General features: G+C 43.4%; 1 protein-coding gene across 14 annotated transcripts in view; it reads left to right on the top strand.

Moving 5' to 3' along the window:
- NCOA2 (nuclear receptor coactivator 2) overlaps positions 1-12546 on the top strand; it is a 2606235-nt gene that overhangs the window by 483927 nt on the left and 2109762 nt on the right. Inside the window, exon 1 of one of the 14 annotated variants that reach the window (XM_069621173.1) lies at positions 2051-2069. The exons of the other annotated variants lie outside the window; for them this stretch is intronic. The gene's annotated coding sequence lies outside the window, so the exon portion shown is untranslated. Of the gene's footprint in view, positions 1-2050; positions 2070-12546 lie in introns of those variants that run through there. 14 annotated transcript variants of the gene reach the window in all.

Genomic DNA, 12546 nt, shown 5'->3' with positions numbered 1-12546 from the left:
TGTCACTAGGCCAGAGGGTCTAGGGAGTGCCTCACAGGAATGGAGTCCTTGTCCCCAGAGGAGTCTCTCCAAGGGAGGTCCCACTTGCCCAGACACCTAGGGAGGGTCTTGCAGAGCAGGCTCATCTCCCTAGCCTCAAAGTGGGAGGCTTTCCTCTGGGGAGAAGGGATGAATACCATCAATTTGTGACATATTCTTCCCCATATGGTTGTGCATTCCCCATCTCCATTGACAGGGAAACAGCTTAAAAAGTTGACATTTCCCAGTTCTTCCTCCTTTTGATGTTCAATGTTGAAACAAAAAGGTTGCAAATCCAAGAACCACCTCATTACTCTGGGGTGTGTCCTTTCTCATGCTCATCCAGTGTACCGTGAGTGGTCCATAACCAGCCTGAATTTCTTTCTGGTGAAATAATATCTCAGATGCGTAAAAGCCCATTTAGTCGCCAAGGCTTCCAGTTCCACTGTAGCATAGGATTGCTCTCATGGAAAATGCTTTCTGGTATGTGACATGGGGTGCTCATTCCATAATACACCAAACCCAGCTTTGATGCATCGGTCTATAAGATTAACTCTTTATTAAAGTCTAACATCTTGAAGACCGTTTTGTGACAAAGTATGCTTTAAAGTCTGTCGAAGCTTGCTTGGTCTTTTTGTTGCCAGTGCAATTTCTGGGGGTGGGAATTCTTTATATTATCCATCCGTTTACCGACCAGGTTTGAATAATTTGGGATACATCTCATACAATAACCAGTTAACCCGAAGAAGGCACAAAGGTCTTCTTTGGTCTTTGCAGTGGGTTTTTGCTGGACCGCCTTCACTTCCTTATTTTTCTTTTTCTTTTTTATTGGCATTTCAAATTATATAAACAGAAAAAAATGTCAGCCCTCCCTGTCCTCACACCTAAGTCCCACCCTTTCCCCTCACCTCTCTTCCACCTGCCTCCACCCATCTGTAATTAGCCAATTTGGGACAGTCCAACCATAAACATAACCAGTCACCTTTGCCATTGCAATCCCTCCAACATTTATCTGTGCTAGTTAGTTTAACTTTATATATAGCCTATATGGGGTGTAATGCCACTGTATCATTGCTTTATACCATGATTCTCTGATCTGTTGGGAGCGCGTTATCTTAGGAATATCCCTCCATAATGTCTGCCATTCTTCCATGGATACAGAGAACCCCAGGTCTGTTGAAAGTTCTGAACATACATCAGGCTGCCCTCTAGAAGCTCCTCTTGGAGAAGGCGATAGAGATTGGAGATCAGGTTTTTCTCTTGTAATCAAGAATTTTTCAAATGCTGTTAGCGGACTGAGGGCCAGAGCTTTGTTCTGGGGAGCCATCAGCCAATGTCAAACCTGAAAATATTGGAATCTATCTGTTCTGATAATCCTAACTCCCTTTTACATTGTTCAAACGATTTGAAGTTTGTGCCCTGAAACATATCACGAATTGTAGTGCAATTTGATTCTTTCCATTTAGGAAAGGAGCCCTTTTCCAAGCCTGGTTTAAACTGCAGGTTGTCAAATATTCGTGTAAAAGGGCAGGAATTTGTTGTGATTTGGTATTTTCTAACTACTGTGTCTCAAACATTTTCGACCAAATATGTAATTTGGCTAGCATGCAAGTTTGTGGAGCGATCTTGTTTGGGAAGCCAAAATAGTTCTGCTATACGGGAACCTCAGATTGCCCTTTCCATTCTAGCCCATTTTTTATCAGTAACTGAAGAGAACCTGTATCTCAACACCCGTAAATGTGCTGCCTGGTAATACTTAACAAAATTGGGAAGTCTCAGGCCCCCTTTATTTGTAGGGATCATTGTTTTCATTGCTATCCTTGGCGTTTTATTGTTCGAAATAAATTTCAAGATCATCCCTTGTAGCTCATGGACGAACGATTGCGGTATAGGTATATGAAGAGCTTGAAATAAATACAGCACCTTGGGTAGTACTCACATTTTCACCTCTTTTTTCCGCCCTAGCCAAGAAAACTGTAAGAGGGTCCCACCTTAAAAGTAAAATCGCAGTTCCTCAAGAATGGGCGGAAAATGTACTTTGTATAGTGGCTGTAAGTATACTCCTAACAATTTAATTTGGTCCTCTGCCTAAGCAAATTTGGTGTTAGCTGACATCTGAACTTCTTGGGACAATGTAAGAGACACATTCAGTATTTCAGGTTTGGTGATATTTATTTTTAAGCCAGCTACCCTGCCAAATTCTCCAATTCTCCCTGACTGCCATCAGGGACTCTACCAGATCTGTGACTGTGATCAGCATATCGTCCGCGTATGCCATTTTTTGTAATTTTCTCCCCCGAATGGTATCCCATGAATCTGGTCGGTTTGCCTAATTTTAGCTAAAAGAGGTTCCAAATGTATTGCATACAAAAGGGGGATTGTGGGCATCCCCGTTTAGTTCCGCAATATAGTGATATCTGACCATTAATTAATAGCCTTATTTTAGGGTCTTTATGATTCACTTGAATCATGTTCATGAATTTAGGGCCAAATCCCATTGCTTCTAGAGTTTGAAACCGGAATGACCATTCAACTCAGTCGAACGCTTTCTCACCATCTAATGTCAGGAAAAAGCCCTGTTTGTTCCTCCTTAGTCGTTTTATCGATCAAAAGACGCACCCTTCTGATGATATTGTGGATTTGTCGATGTTTAATAAAACCCGATTGGTCAGGTAGGATTGGGGACGGTAGAATATCCACGAGTCTGTTAGCAAGGATTTTTGTGTACATTTTGTCATCAAGGTTAATCAAGGCAATGGGTCGGTATGAGCCACACGCTGTGGGGTCTTTATCAGGTTTTGGAAAACTTATTATTTTAGCTTCCTCGATTGAGGGAGTTATAGGTCTGGTATCCTTAAATGAGTTATATAATTTTGTCAATCTTGGAGCCAGCAGCGATTGATAAGTTTTAAAGAATGGGTCTGAGTATCCATCAGGACATGGAGCCTTATTTAGAGGGAGGCTTTGGATTACCTGTGAGATTTCCTCATTCGACATCTCTTATTCAAGCTGTTGACGTACCTGAGGTGTAATAATTAAAACTTAACATAATTTAGATATGTATTTTGAGCTGTAGTATTTGGGGTATATGATTGAGTGGAGTAAAAATCCCTGAATTGTGTAAGTATCTGTGGGGTTGTTGTAACCAGTTCCCCATGGGTATCTTTTACACCTAAAATAGTTTGATACCTTGTTTTGCCTTGGCTGCCTGGCGAGCAATCGGTCAGTTTTATTCGCTTTTACATTATATTTTTGGTTTGCATATAGTAAACCTTTTTCCGCTTTTGTCGTTTGCAAAAGCTGTAGTCTCCCCCTTATATTTCTGTATGCCTTTTTAATGGCTAAAAATGTTTTCACCCATGTCATTTAGCTGAAAGAATTCCATGATCTTTCCCCCCTAGTTTCTCTTTCACTACCACCTTCACCACTTTCCTAGCCTGGGGTTGGATTAGGCCATTCCCAATGAAAAATCTTAGCTATTTACCATGAACTGGGCCAGATGACATTTTCAGGGATTTGCTCTTAGGCCTGCTCTCCGGAGGACACGGCTGATAGAGCTCAGTGTATTGTCCATCAAACATTGAAAAGTGGCCGGAACTACATGCAAGCCAAAGGGTAAGTAAAACCTTAAATTAGAATAGGCCTTGTGGAGTTGAAAAGGCTGTGTTTTCCTTATCGGGTGGATTTATCAGAACTTGCCAGTTGCCAAGTCGAGTGTTGATTTATACTTGGCGAACCTAGTTTTTCGAAAAGATCATCAATCCACGGCATAGTGTAGTTGTCAAAGATCGAAATGGAATTTAATTTCCTGAAATCTATACAGAAACTCCAGACTGGTTGGTGTCTTCCGTTCGGCTTCCCGTCCTTCTTGATGTTACCACTGAGCCATCCTTGGGCTTTACCCTTGTTGCAACCAGGTATGGCTATGGGTAGCAGGGCGTGTCTTGGACTTTCCAGCTGGGTGACTTTGGTGGTGTTGAATGGCTGCACGGCCGACCACAAAGCTGTCGTGGTCACGGCACCACAGGGATTAGCATTCACCTCTCCTCGGATTCTTTCTGCCAGTAAACACTGGGTCTCCAGCGTTTCCCTCTGGCATTCAGGAGCTTTTGCAGAGTTGCGGGCTCTGATGCTCTCCCCGAACACTCAACCTCCACCTGGTGTCAGGGGGCTTTCCCTGCTTGCGCTAGTGCTTCCTCCTCTGTGTGCTCTCCTCTTTCAGTCTCCTCATCTCAGTTATTTGAATATCTTTTCTTAAAGAGACATATCCTTTCCCTTGTTCATCAGGGTACATTTTAGTTCTACCTTCAGCCAAGGATCGGGGTGCTATAATGTTCTTAGAATCTGATAATCCCAAATATGCCACTAGGCCGGAGGGTCTAGCGAGTTCCTCATAGGAACGTGAATCCCTGTCCCCAAAGGGGAGTCTCTCCCAGTGAGGTCCCACTTGCGCAGACCCTTCGGGAGGGTCTTGTTGTCAGAAATGTACCAAAGTATCAACTGAAAAGGATACAATACTCAAAAGGATACAGGAGGTAGGGTCTTCCGGATCCCTGTTCACCCGACTTGATAGTCGTGAAGTCAACAAAGACCTTCCAAATGATACAACCCTCTGGCTGATAAAACAGGCAGAGCGATGGATCACTGGAAAGGGCGTAGGTAAGGTATAGTAATCCAGCCTAGGACAAATTAAAGTATCATGAATAACTGCTCCAATCTGAGTATGATGAATTAGATAATGACAGGAATGATCACACTGACCTGTATCTCTGGGTAGAACAATCCAGAAGTCTCTTGATGGATTTGAAATGAAGAACAAAACGACAGGGAAGGGAAAATTAGTAAGGGAGACTTATCCCGAACGGAACGAGGCTCACGCTAGATACGGGTTGAATTCACCACAGGATAGCGTCCAAAGTTCAGTTCAAAGTCACTTCCAATGATCCTTGAAAGGCTTCCTTCCCACTTTAGGGATCAATCCTTCTGTTAATTCCACAGATGCAGGAGTTAGAAGAAAATAGCGTTTGAAGACAACGTGAGCGTGTGGATTTACACGCGGGCAGGATTCGCGCTGCCTGGGCCAGCCGCGTGTGAAGACAACGTGCGCGTGTGGATTTACACGCGGGCAGGATTCGCGCTGCCTGGGCCAGCCGCGTGTGAAGACAACGTGCGCGTGTGGATTTACACGCGGGCAGGATTCGCGCAGCCTTGGCCAGCCACACTTGAAGACGAAGAGCGCGTGTGGATTCTACACGCGGGCAGGATTCACGCAGCCTTGGCCAGCCGCGTGTGAAGACAACGTACGCGTGTGGATTTCCGCGCGGGCAGGATTCGCGCAGCCTTGGCCAGCCGCACTTGAAGACGAAGAGCGCGTGTGGATTTTACACGCGGGCAGGATTCGCGCAGCCGGGGCCAGCCGCACTTGAAGACGAAGAGCGCGTGTGGATTCTACACGCGGGCAGGATTCACGCAGCCGTGGCCAGCCGCACTTGAAGACAGAAGAGCGCGTGTGGATTTTACACGCGAGCAGGATTCACGCAGCCTTGGCCAGCCGCGTGTGAAGACAGAAGAGCGCGTGTGGATTTTCACGCGAAGGGATAGCTCCAGGAATCAGCGTGTGGCGGAACACACGCTATCGAAGGCCCAAAAGTAGCTGTAGGATTATGCCAGGATGTAGATCAGAGGTTCAGCTACACAACGCCAATAGAGACGATCAGAAGCAGCGAGTGAAGTTTCTACGCTGCTTAAATACGTAATACCGTAGTTCACGTGACGAAGCAAAAGTCACGTGAAGTTAGCGACGTGAAAAGTGTAAACGTCGTTTTCCCGGTAACGTATCGAATAGCCTCCATTTGGAGTAGAACGGTCTCGCTGTCCTACGAGCGTAGCGTCCAGCATGCATGACACTTGTGGAGCGGGCTCTCCTCCCTAGCCTCAAAGGGAGAGACTCCTTCTTGGGGAGAAGGGACAAATACCCTTGATTCGTCATAGTAGCTTCGCATATTCTATTAAATTTGGGCCACTACAAAGGAAAATATTGCGCAAGGCACTTACGCTACCCAATTGTGTGCTTATTATAGTTTTACGATACAAACTTGGCCTTGTCTCTTTGTATGCTGACTAATTATGGAGAATATTACTTTTTTATAGGAGCATTATTGTGTCGAGTGAAAATGTGCTATATTATGAGCTTTTATTGAAGACGGAGAAACCTAGGCCAGAAATGTTGGGGCCCTTTAAGCAAAATGTCAAGAACTTTTTGACCTGCTGAATCTAGCTTGACATGATCTGGCTCTAAATCCAGTAGCAGTTGAGATGAAATTGTATGAATGTGACTGGTGTATCAGCTGTGACTCGAGTTCAATATAAATTATATAAACCTATTGCTCTAGAGACCAATAAATACGACCACGTTCACAGCTATTTGGAGATGTTCCCTGATGCACAGTACAGGAATGTATTCCTGAGAATTCGATTTAACCTCATCTCAACGAGAGCGATAGCTTGCATCAGGAATTCTTCTAAAACTCTCAATACCTGTAGATTTCATGGTCAGTTTATTTAACTAGTTGTATGTGTACAGTTATGATATTAAATAATTCATTTTGAATAAACCAATGCACAAGACATAGAAAACCAGTATGACCCAAGGTAGCATTAGTATACTTGTGCAGAAGTGATTTTTTTTTGTAAAGATTATTTTACAAGTTCTTCAAATCTACTGTGCAACTATTTGCATTATTATTGTACATTGTCATTTGAACACCATAGAGTCAAACATTAGAATGCACGTGTTTCATAGCAAGATATTTACTAAACATTGCAGTCAAGCAGTTTTTGTTAGTAAAATATAAACAACAAAACTGTTGGGGATCACATGTTTTGAGTCCCCTTAAACATCACTGATATGTAGCTATGAACATTTACAGGTATACAGGAGCCAAATCTCAAACTCTAGCCATAAACGGGGAGAACACATGCATGGACAAATGCACTCATTTCTTTCAAAACCAATATGCAATAAAACACTGGAAAAGGCACAAGGCAGTCATAGCGATATAAAAGCACAAATATTCTAAGCAGATATGGATAGAACTATAGTATTTGCCTAAAAGGTACAGGCGACAGAAAACAAAACACTCCCTTTCCCCATTCTTTGTACGGCAAACTGTTCACAGCTAAACATCAGAAGGCACATAGTCACAAAAGTCTATACTGTAAAACGGTCCATTGTTTAAGTTCCTTAACTACCATACCTACGCAAGTGAAATTAAACCAATGAGATGCAGAAAAAGAATCACGCTCAAATATGTAATATAAAGTGGCAAATATGTTCCTAATACCTTGTGGACGATGGTAATATACCTCAAGCTTAAAGATGTACAATAAATGAAATACTATTCATTGTTAATAAAATGTGTAAAATATCTTGTATTTTATTGCGTACGGCTCTGAAACAGATCCAAGTATTGCTACACTCCTGTATTGAACCTTTTCCTTGGCAACCCTTGAAGTTGCTTGAAGATGAAAGATAAGTTGACGAACTGACAATATTGGTTCAACACTTAAAAATGCAAGCTTAAAGTGATCAGATGGTTCGAAAATAATATACTACGCTCGCATTCTATAGAAAATGGAGCCTTTTATGAATGCAACTGCAGCTAGAGCAACTGTTGATACTTCGCTGGACAAGCGTAAGTGATGGTCGATAAAGATCCATTCTGCATGAAATTAGAAATGCCGTTACTATCACTGAGCTCTCTAACCAGTGAGGTTTGCGTTCTCCTTAAATGTAATTTACAGGATTAAAGCAATGCTTATTTCTGGGGAATTTAATGTTCCTAAGCACTCCTTATGTTTTGGAATTTAAGAGAAAGTAGTTGGACATGGTGATTTGCCAGAGAAATCATAATTTTATCTTGTGGTGTCTAGTTATGTTATGTTAAATATTTTTTTTTATAATGCGCAACGGGCAGTGCGCCGAGAAAAGTCGAATTCCAGAAAAAAAGATCAAATGCACAGTAAAGAGCAAGAATTTAGTTTCACAATCTAATCTAGTCATGTAACCAAGTTTCCTGGGTTGACTGACAATTTTGTTCCATTCGACCAGTTTGCCTTCCTTTTGTCTCCAGTTGGATGTCGCCATGTGTTTCAAAACTGAAAGTGTTAAATTGATGCTGGGAAATCTCTTCATTGCAGTTAATAGGATAAATATGTTGTCCCATATTCTGTTGGGTATCCACTAACATTACGTTTTATGTCATTTTTCTTTGGTGATGGCAAATGTAAGAAATTGGCATATGCTAGAGTTTAAATATTTAATTGGCTTAAAGGCAGTTTCACCATCATTGATTATTTGCCTTAAAAATTCAAGTGACTTCTGAAGAGAGGCGCACAGCATGGTAGTTTTGGAGAATTCTACAAACGCTGTACAGACACATTTGAAACGAATATGTCCTGTGGTATGTCAGACATGGGGAAAGGGACAAGAAGACATATTTTCAAGGGTCTCAAGTTTATTAAAGAAAAGGCCTCCACTATATTTGCTTCGGTGATGATAAAGGTTTCCTATACTAGGAAAGAACAAAAGGGTGCTTGGCAGTGCGTTTTACACAAATAAACCTTGGCCTCAGTCCAAACCTAGCTACCCTGTGAATGGACCCTCCCTCTAATAATGAAAACATAACTCAGCCTAGAGAAGTGTTTTATTACCCCCCTTTCTTTCGGCTTGTGCTGCCTGGTGCATGACCCCCCTCCCAAAGATGTCTCTTAAATTCTCATCTTGATCTGCTTCCTCATACAGTTCAAACAAGTTCCTTGAGTTTCGGTACAAAAGAGGCTGCCTGATCCCCCTCAACTAAGTCTTGCTTAACTTAGGAAGGGTGTTCCTTAATTGCAAGACTTGAACTTGTAAATCCTTCACTTTTGTAGCAAGTGTCTCTTGGTCGCCCCTCCAGGGTATTTAAACTCTTTTGAAGCAACAGATTTTCGTTTTCGGTTTCTTTCAGGTCTCTGCTATCGGCTCTCTGGCTCTTTAGCCTGCCTCATATTGTCCTCACCCCTTTGTGGAGTGCCCCAGAGCTCTGTCACCCTCTTCTATGCTAACCGTGTACGTGCTCTTCTGTGGCGTTAGTCGGGTTAGGGTGCTGCTATGGTAACTGCGGAACCACACTTCTGCGGTCGTCGGTTCTCCAGCTGCAGTGCTTCATTGTGGCGGTTCAGACTCTCTTCTGGAAACCAGGGTTGCTTGGGCCCTTTGCCTGCCTGGACTCTGCAGCGTTCTGTGATTTGGTTTCCCCTTTAGTCTGCCTCATATTGTTCTCTCCCTTCCTTGGAATGCCTCAGAGCTCTGCCGCTCTCCTTTCTCTATTCTGTGATAACTGCGTATCTGCTTTTCCGTGGCATTCTTCGTTGGGTGATGGGCTGCTCGTATAACTGTGGAACCACTTTTCTCACCAGGGTGCCTTGGGCTTTTTCCGCTTGCATAGGTTGGACAGCGTTCCCTGGGCTCTGGGAAGGGTCTTAGCCCTTTTACGCTCTTCTCTGCAATGAGAGATGTAAAACCATTAGTTCTGTTTTGGCAGCAAGATGGGGTCAGCAGCCAAACCTAGCACACTTAAAGGCTGCTGTACGTTATTGTGTTCAGCCCCCAGGTGTCCAACAAACAATTGGGACGCTGGTAGTTGGAAATGTTACCAACTTCTCACCTGGTGATTCTTCCTCCTCTAGAGGAGGGGAGGCAATCACCACCAAGTAAGCTCCCGCTTGCCCTGCCCCTTAGGAAAGGTTTTGCGTCGGGGGCTCACCTTCCTTGTCCCAAAAGGGTGCGACTAATTCTCTGGATTTGGCACAGTCCATAAAACTGAAATTCAGAGTTCATTTTTGTCATTTATGCATTAGACCCCCCAACTATTGTGCATTACAATATTACACACCAGAGCCACACATAGTACTGGAATGCATGTAGACCAATGAGTCTTCTTTGCGATAACTGGGTATTACAGCAGTAAGGCGCTGGAAGCTCAAACCTGTATTGCATGAAACTACTCTTGTACAGTATTTTGCAGGTGCCCTACATTGCCAAATCACTTGGAAATCGATCAGTTGTACACTGATGGCTGCTAGTGATGCATTATTTTACAATAATTACTGGAGAACTCCAGCAAACCTAGATTGACTAACCTTCATTCTAAACAACCATGCAAAATTAAGCAGTTACAATGCAACGTATGCCAATTACTAAAGTAACATGAATCCACTTGCTATATCGCGTTTTAGTGCATTTAACTTGCATGATAGACAGGTGCATGATAAAATGTTTAATTTGTTTAGACTTTGTCCTTTCCAAGATGACTGTAAAATGGATGACCGCAGAGCATCATTTTGAAAATGACTATAAAGTTTGTCCTAGCGTGTGGAACCAACCCAGCCACGTCGGTGTGAACCGCTCAATTCTGATTTATTTTGTATGTGACTGCGCATTTTGTATTGTTTAAGTAGATGGGCATAATTAAAAAAAATGGTTGCTGGATTACCATATATGTTATGGGACATAAAACTACAAAGATGGCAAATCATTGTGTAATCATGAACAAACTGAACTAAAACGGCAAATAACCAAAAGGATTTCAGTTATGTAAACTATTAGTTACTGTGAGCAGTCTCAGAAAGTTAGTGCAAAACAGGGGACTGGGATCTTTTGGTGAATTATTGGTAAGAAGCTCCCTCTTTTGAGAGGCTACTAAAGAAACCTTATCGGTGGAAACCAGGAGCCAGTCGTGCCCGTTTAAAGCAAGTAGCATTGCATAAAACTGGTCAGACAGGTTTGGTCTGTTGTCTACGTCAGTGTTCTGGTTCCCGTGGAATGTGCACAGATTCTATTCTCAGAAGTCACTGCAACACACCTATGCAGTAGCATCTAGTAAAAAGAAAAACGATTTCACAAAAAGGCGTACTCCGAAACCCTCGTCCAATTGCCTTTGTACTTGTAAAGTCTTTGTGCTCGCTGGAAGACATCGGTCGAACGCACGAATGCGGAGGGGCGGGGGGGGTGGCATAAACTTTAGTTTCTTCTCTAGAAAATCCTACAGGTTGTTGTCTTCTGAGAGTCTGGTAAATCCTTTCCTCCTGTTGGCTTTATGCCTGTTTACTGCACACACTACCTCCCCTGAGGCCGGTTTCTCTTAGGACAGTCAGAGGCAAATTGCTCTGAAAATTACAATCTTCCCTCCTGTGCCCGAGTAAGACAACTGGTTGCACAGGAATGGCTTATTCCTTTAAAATGCCAGTTGGAGGTGCCCTCTCACTTATTCTTAGTTGTATGGCTCTGATTAAAAGCATTGACTGTGAAGGCTCAATGAGCTGCTCCATTTTTGCCAGTGTAATATGCCCATTTTTCTTTTTTAATTAGGCGCAGTAGAAACACATAGTAACATATGTGGTGCATTACAAGTTCTTCCCAATAGCCTATGCGAGAGGGCTGACCAGCTAGGCACTAGGTTGTTCCGGTAGACACTCGATGTGGCCACCTGAGGGTGGACGGAGTGGGATGCTGTCACTAGAACCAAGGCACGGTAGTACAACCCCAAAAAGGATAAAGAGCCCTGTGCTACAGATGGCACAGAAGGCGCTCTCTAAAGACAGGTTAAGATATCTATTACATTCTTTGTGGGTCCTTTGGCCGGCCCTCTTTCTCACGTCCCACAAACCTCCTCCCTAAACCGGGTGTCTGTAACACCTGGTTAGAACTACCGATTGTTGACCCCTTCTGTATATTAGCTGCCTTATAGTAAAGTTGTTCTCCCTGAAAGCAAACTCACTAGCTCCTTCAGGGACTTCATAACTTTATCTGTCTTCTCTCAACACAGATTAGTGTTCTAATAGCGAAAGTTAGGAATGCGTGTCTTACAGCTACTCTGTAAGATTCACCTTGTTCCACTTATGTCCACCTTCACCACTCCCTTCGACTCTACCTGCTCCTCCCCTGTCTCGTCCCCATCAACATCCTGTCACTCCTACAATTCACTCCTCCTCTCTCCTGCCTCCATCCTTTCATGTTAACTCATTCTGAACTCCTCTTACTCTACCATTCCTCCCGCACTACTACTACTCCTCGTCCCACACTACTACTCCTCCCACATTACTACAATTCTCCCACTCCACACTACTACTACTCAATCGCCTTCCTTTCACTCTGCACCAGACTTCTCACATTCACACCTTACGATGGCCTCTCTATACACACACACCTCACACTCCACACCCATGCACATTCACTCTACAGAACCACTATCACTCTTAAGCCAATGCCTTGCCTGCTACAAAACTCTTCTCCACAAGCTGCCGCTCCCTCCGTCGTCCTGCTGAACTCTTGGTTAACATACACCTTCTCTTCTGACCTCGCTCGATTCACCCACACTTACTGTTTTGTGCCTTTTGCTTATATATTTCTCCCCTGTTGAGGGTTGGGCAGCTGCCCCTACATAATCTCCTTGCTTACTTCCTCTCCCTGGGCATGTATGTGTGCAG

The sequence above is a fragment of the Ambystoma mexicanum genome, chromosome 5q (assembly GCF_040938575.1).
Source record: "Ambystoma mexicanum isolate Mex_15411 chromosome 5q, UKY_AmexF1_1, whole genome shotgun sequence".
Lineage (NCBI taxonomy): Eukaryota > Metazoa > Chordata > Amphibia > Caudata > Ambystomatidae > Ambystoma > Ambystoma mexicanum.
Note: the sequence above shows the minus strand (reverse complement) of the source record. Positions and strands in the feature narration are given on the sequence as shown.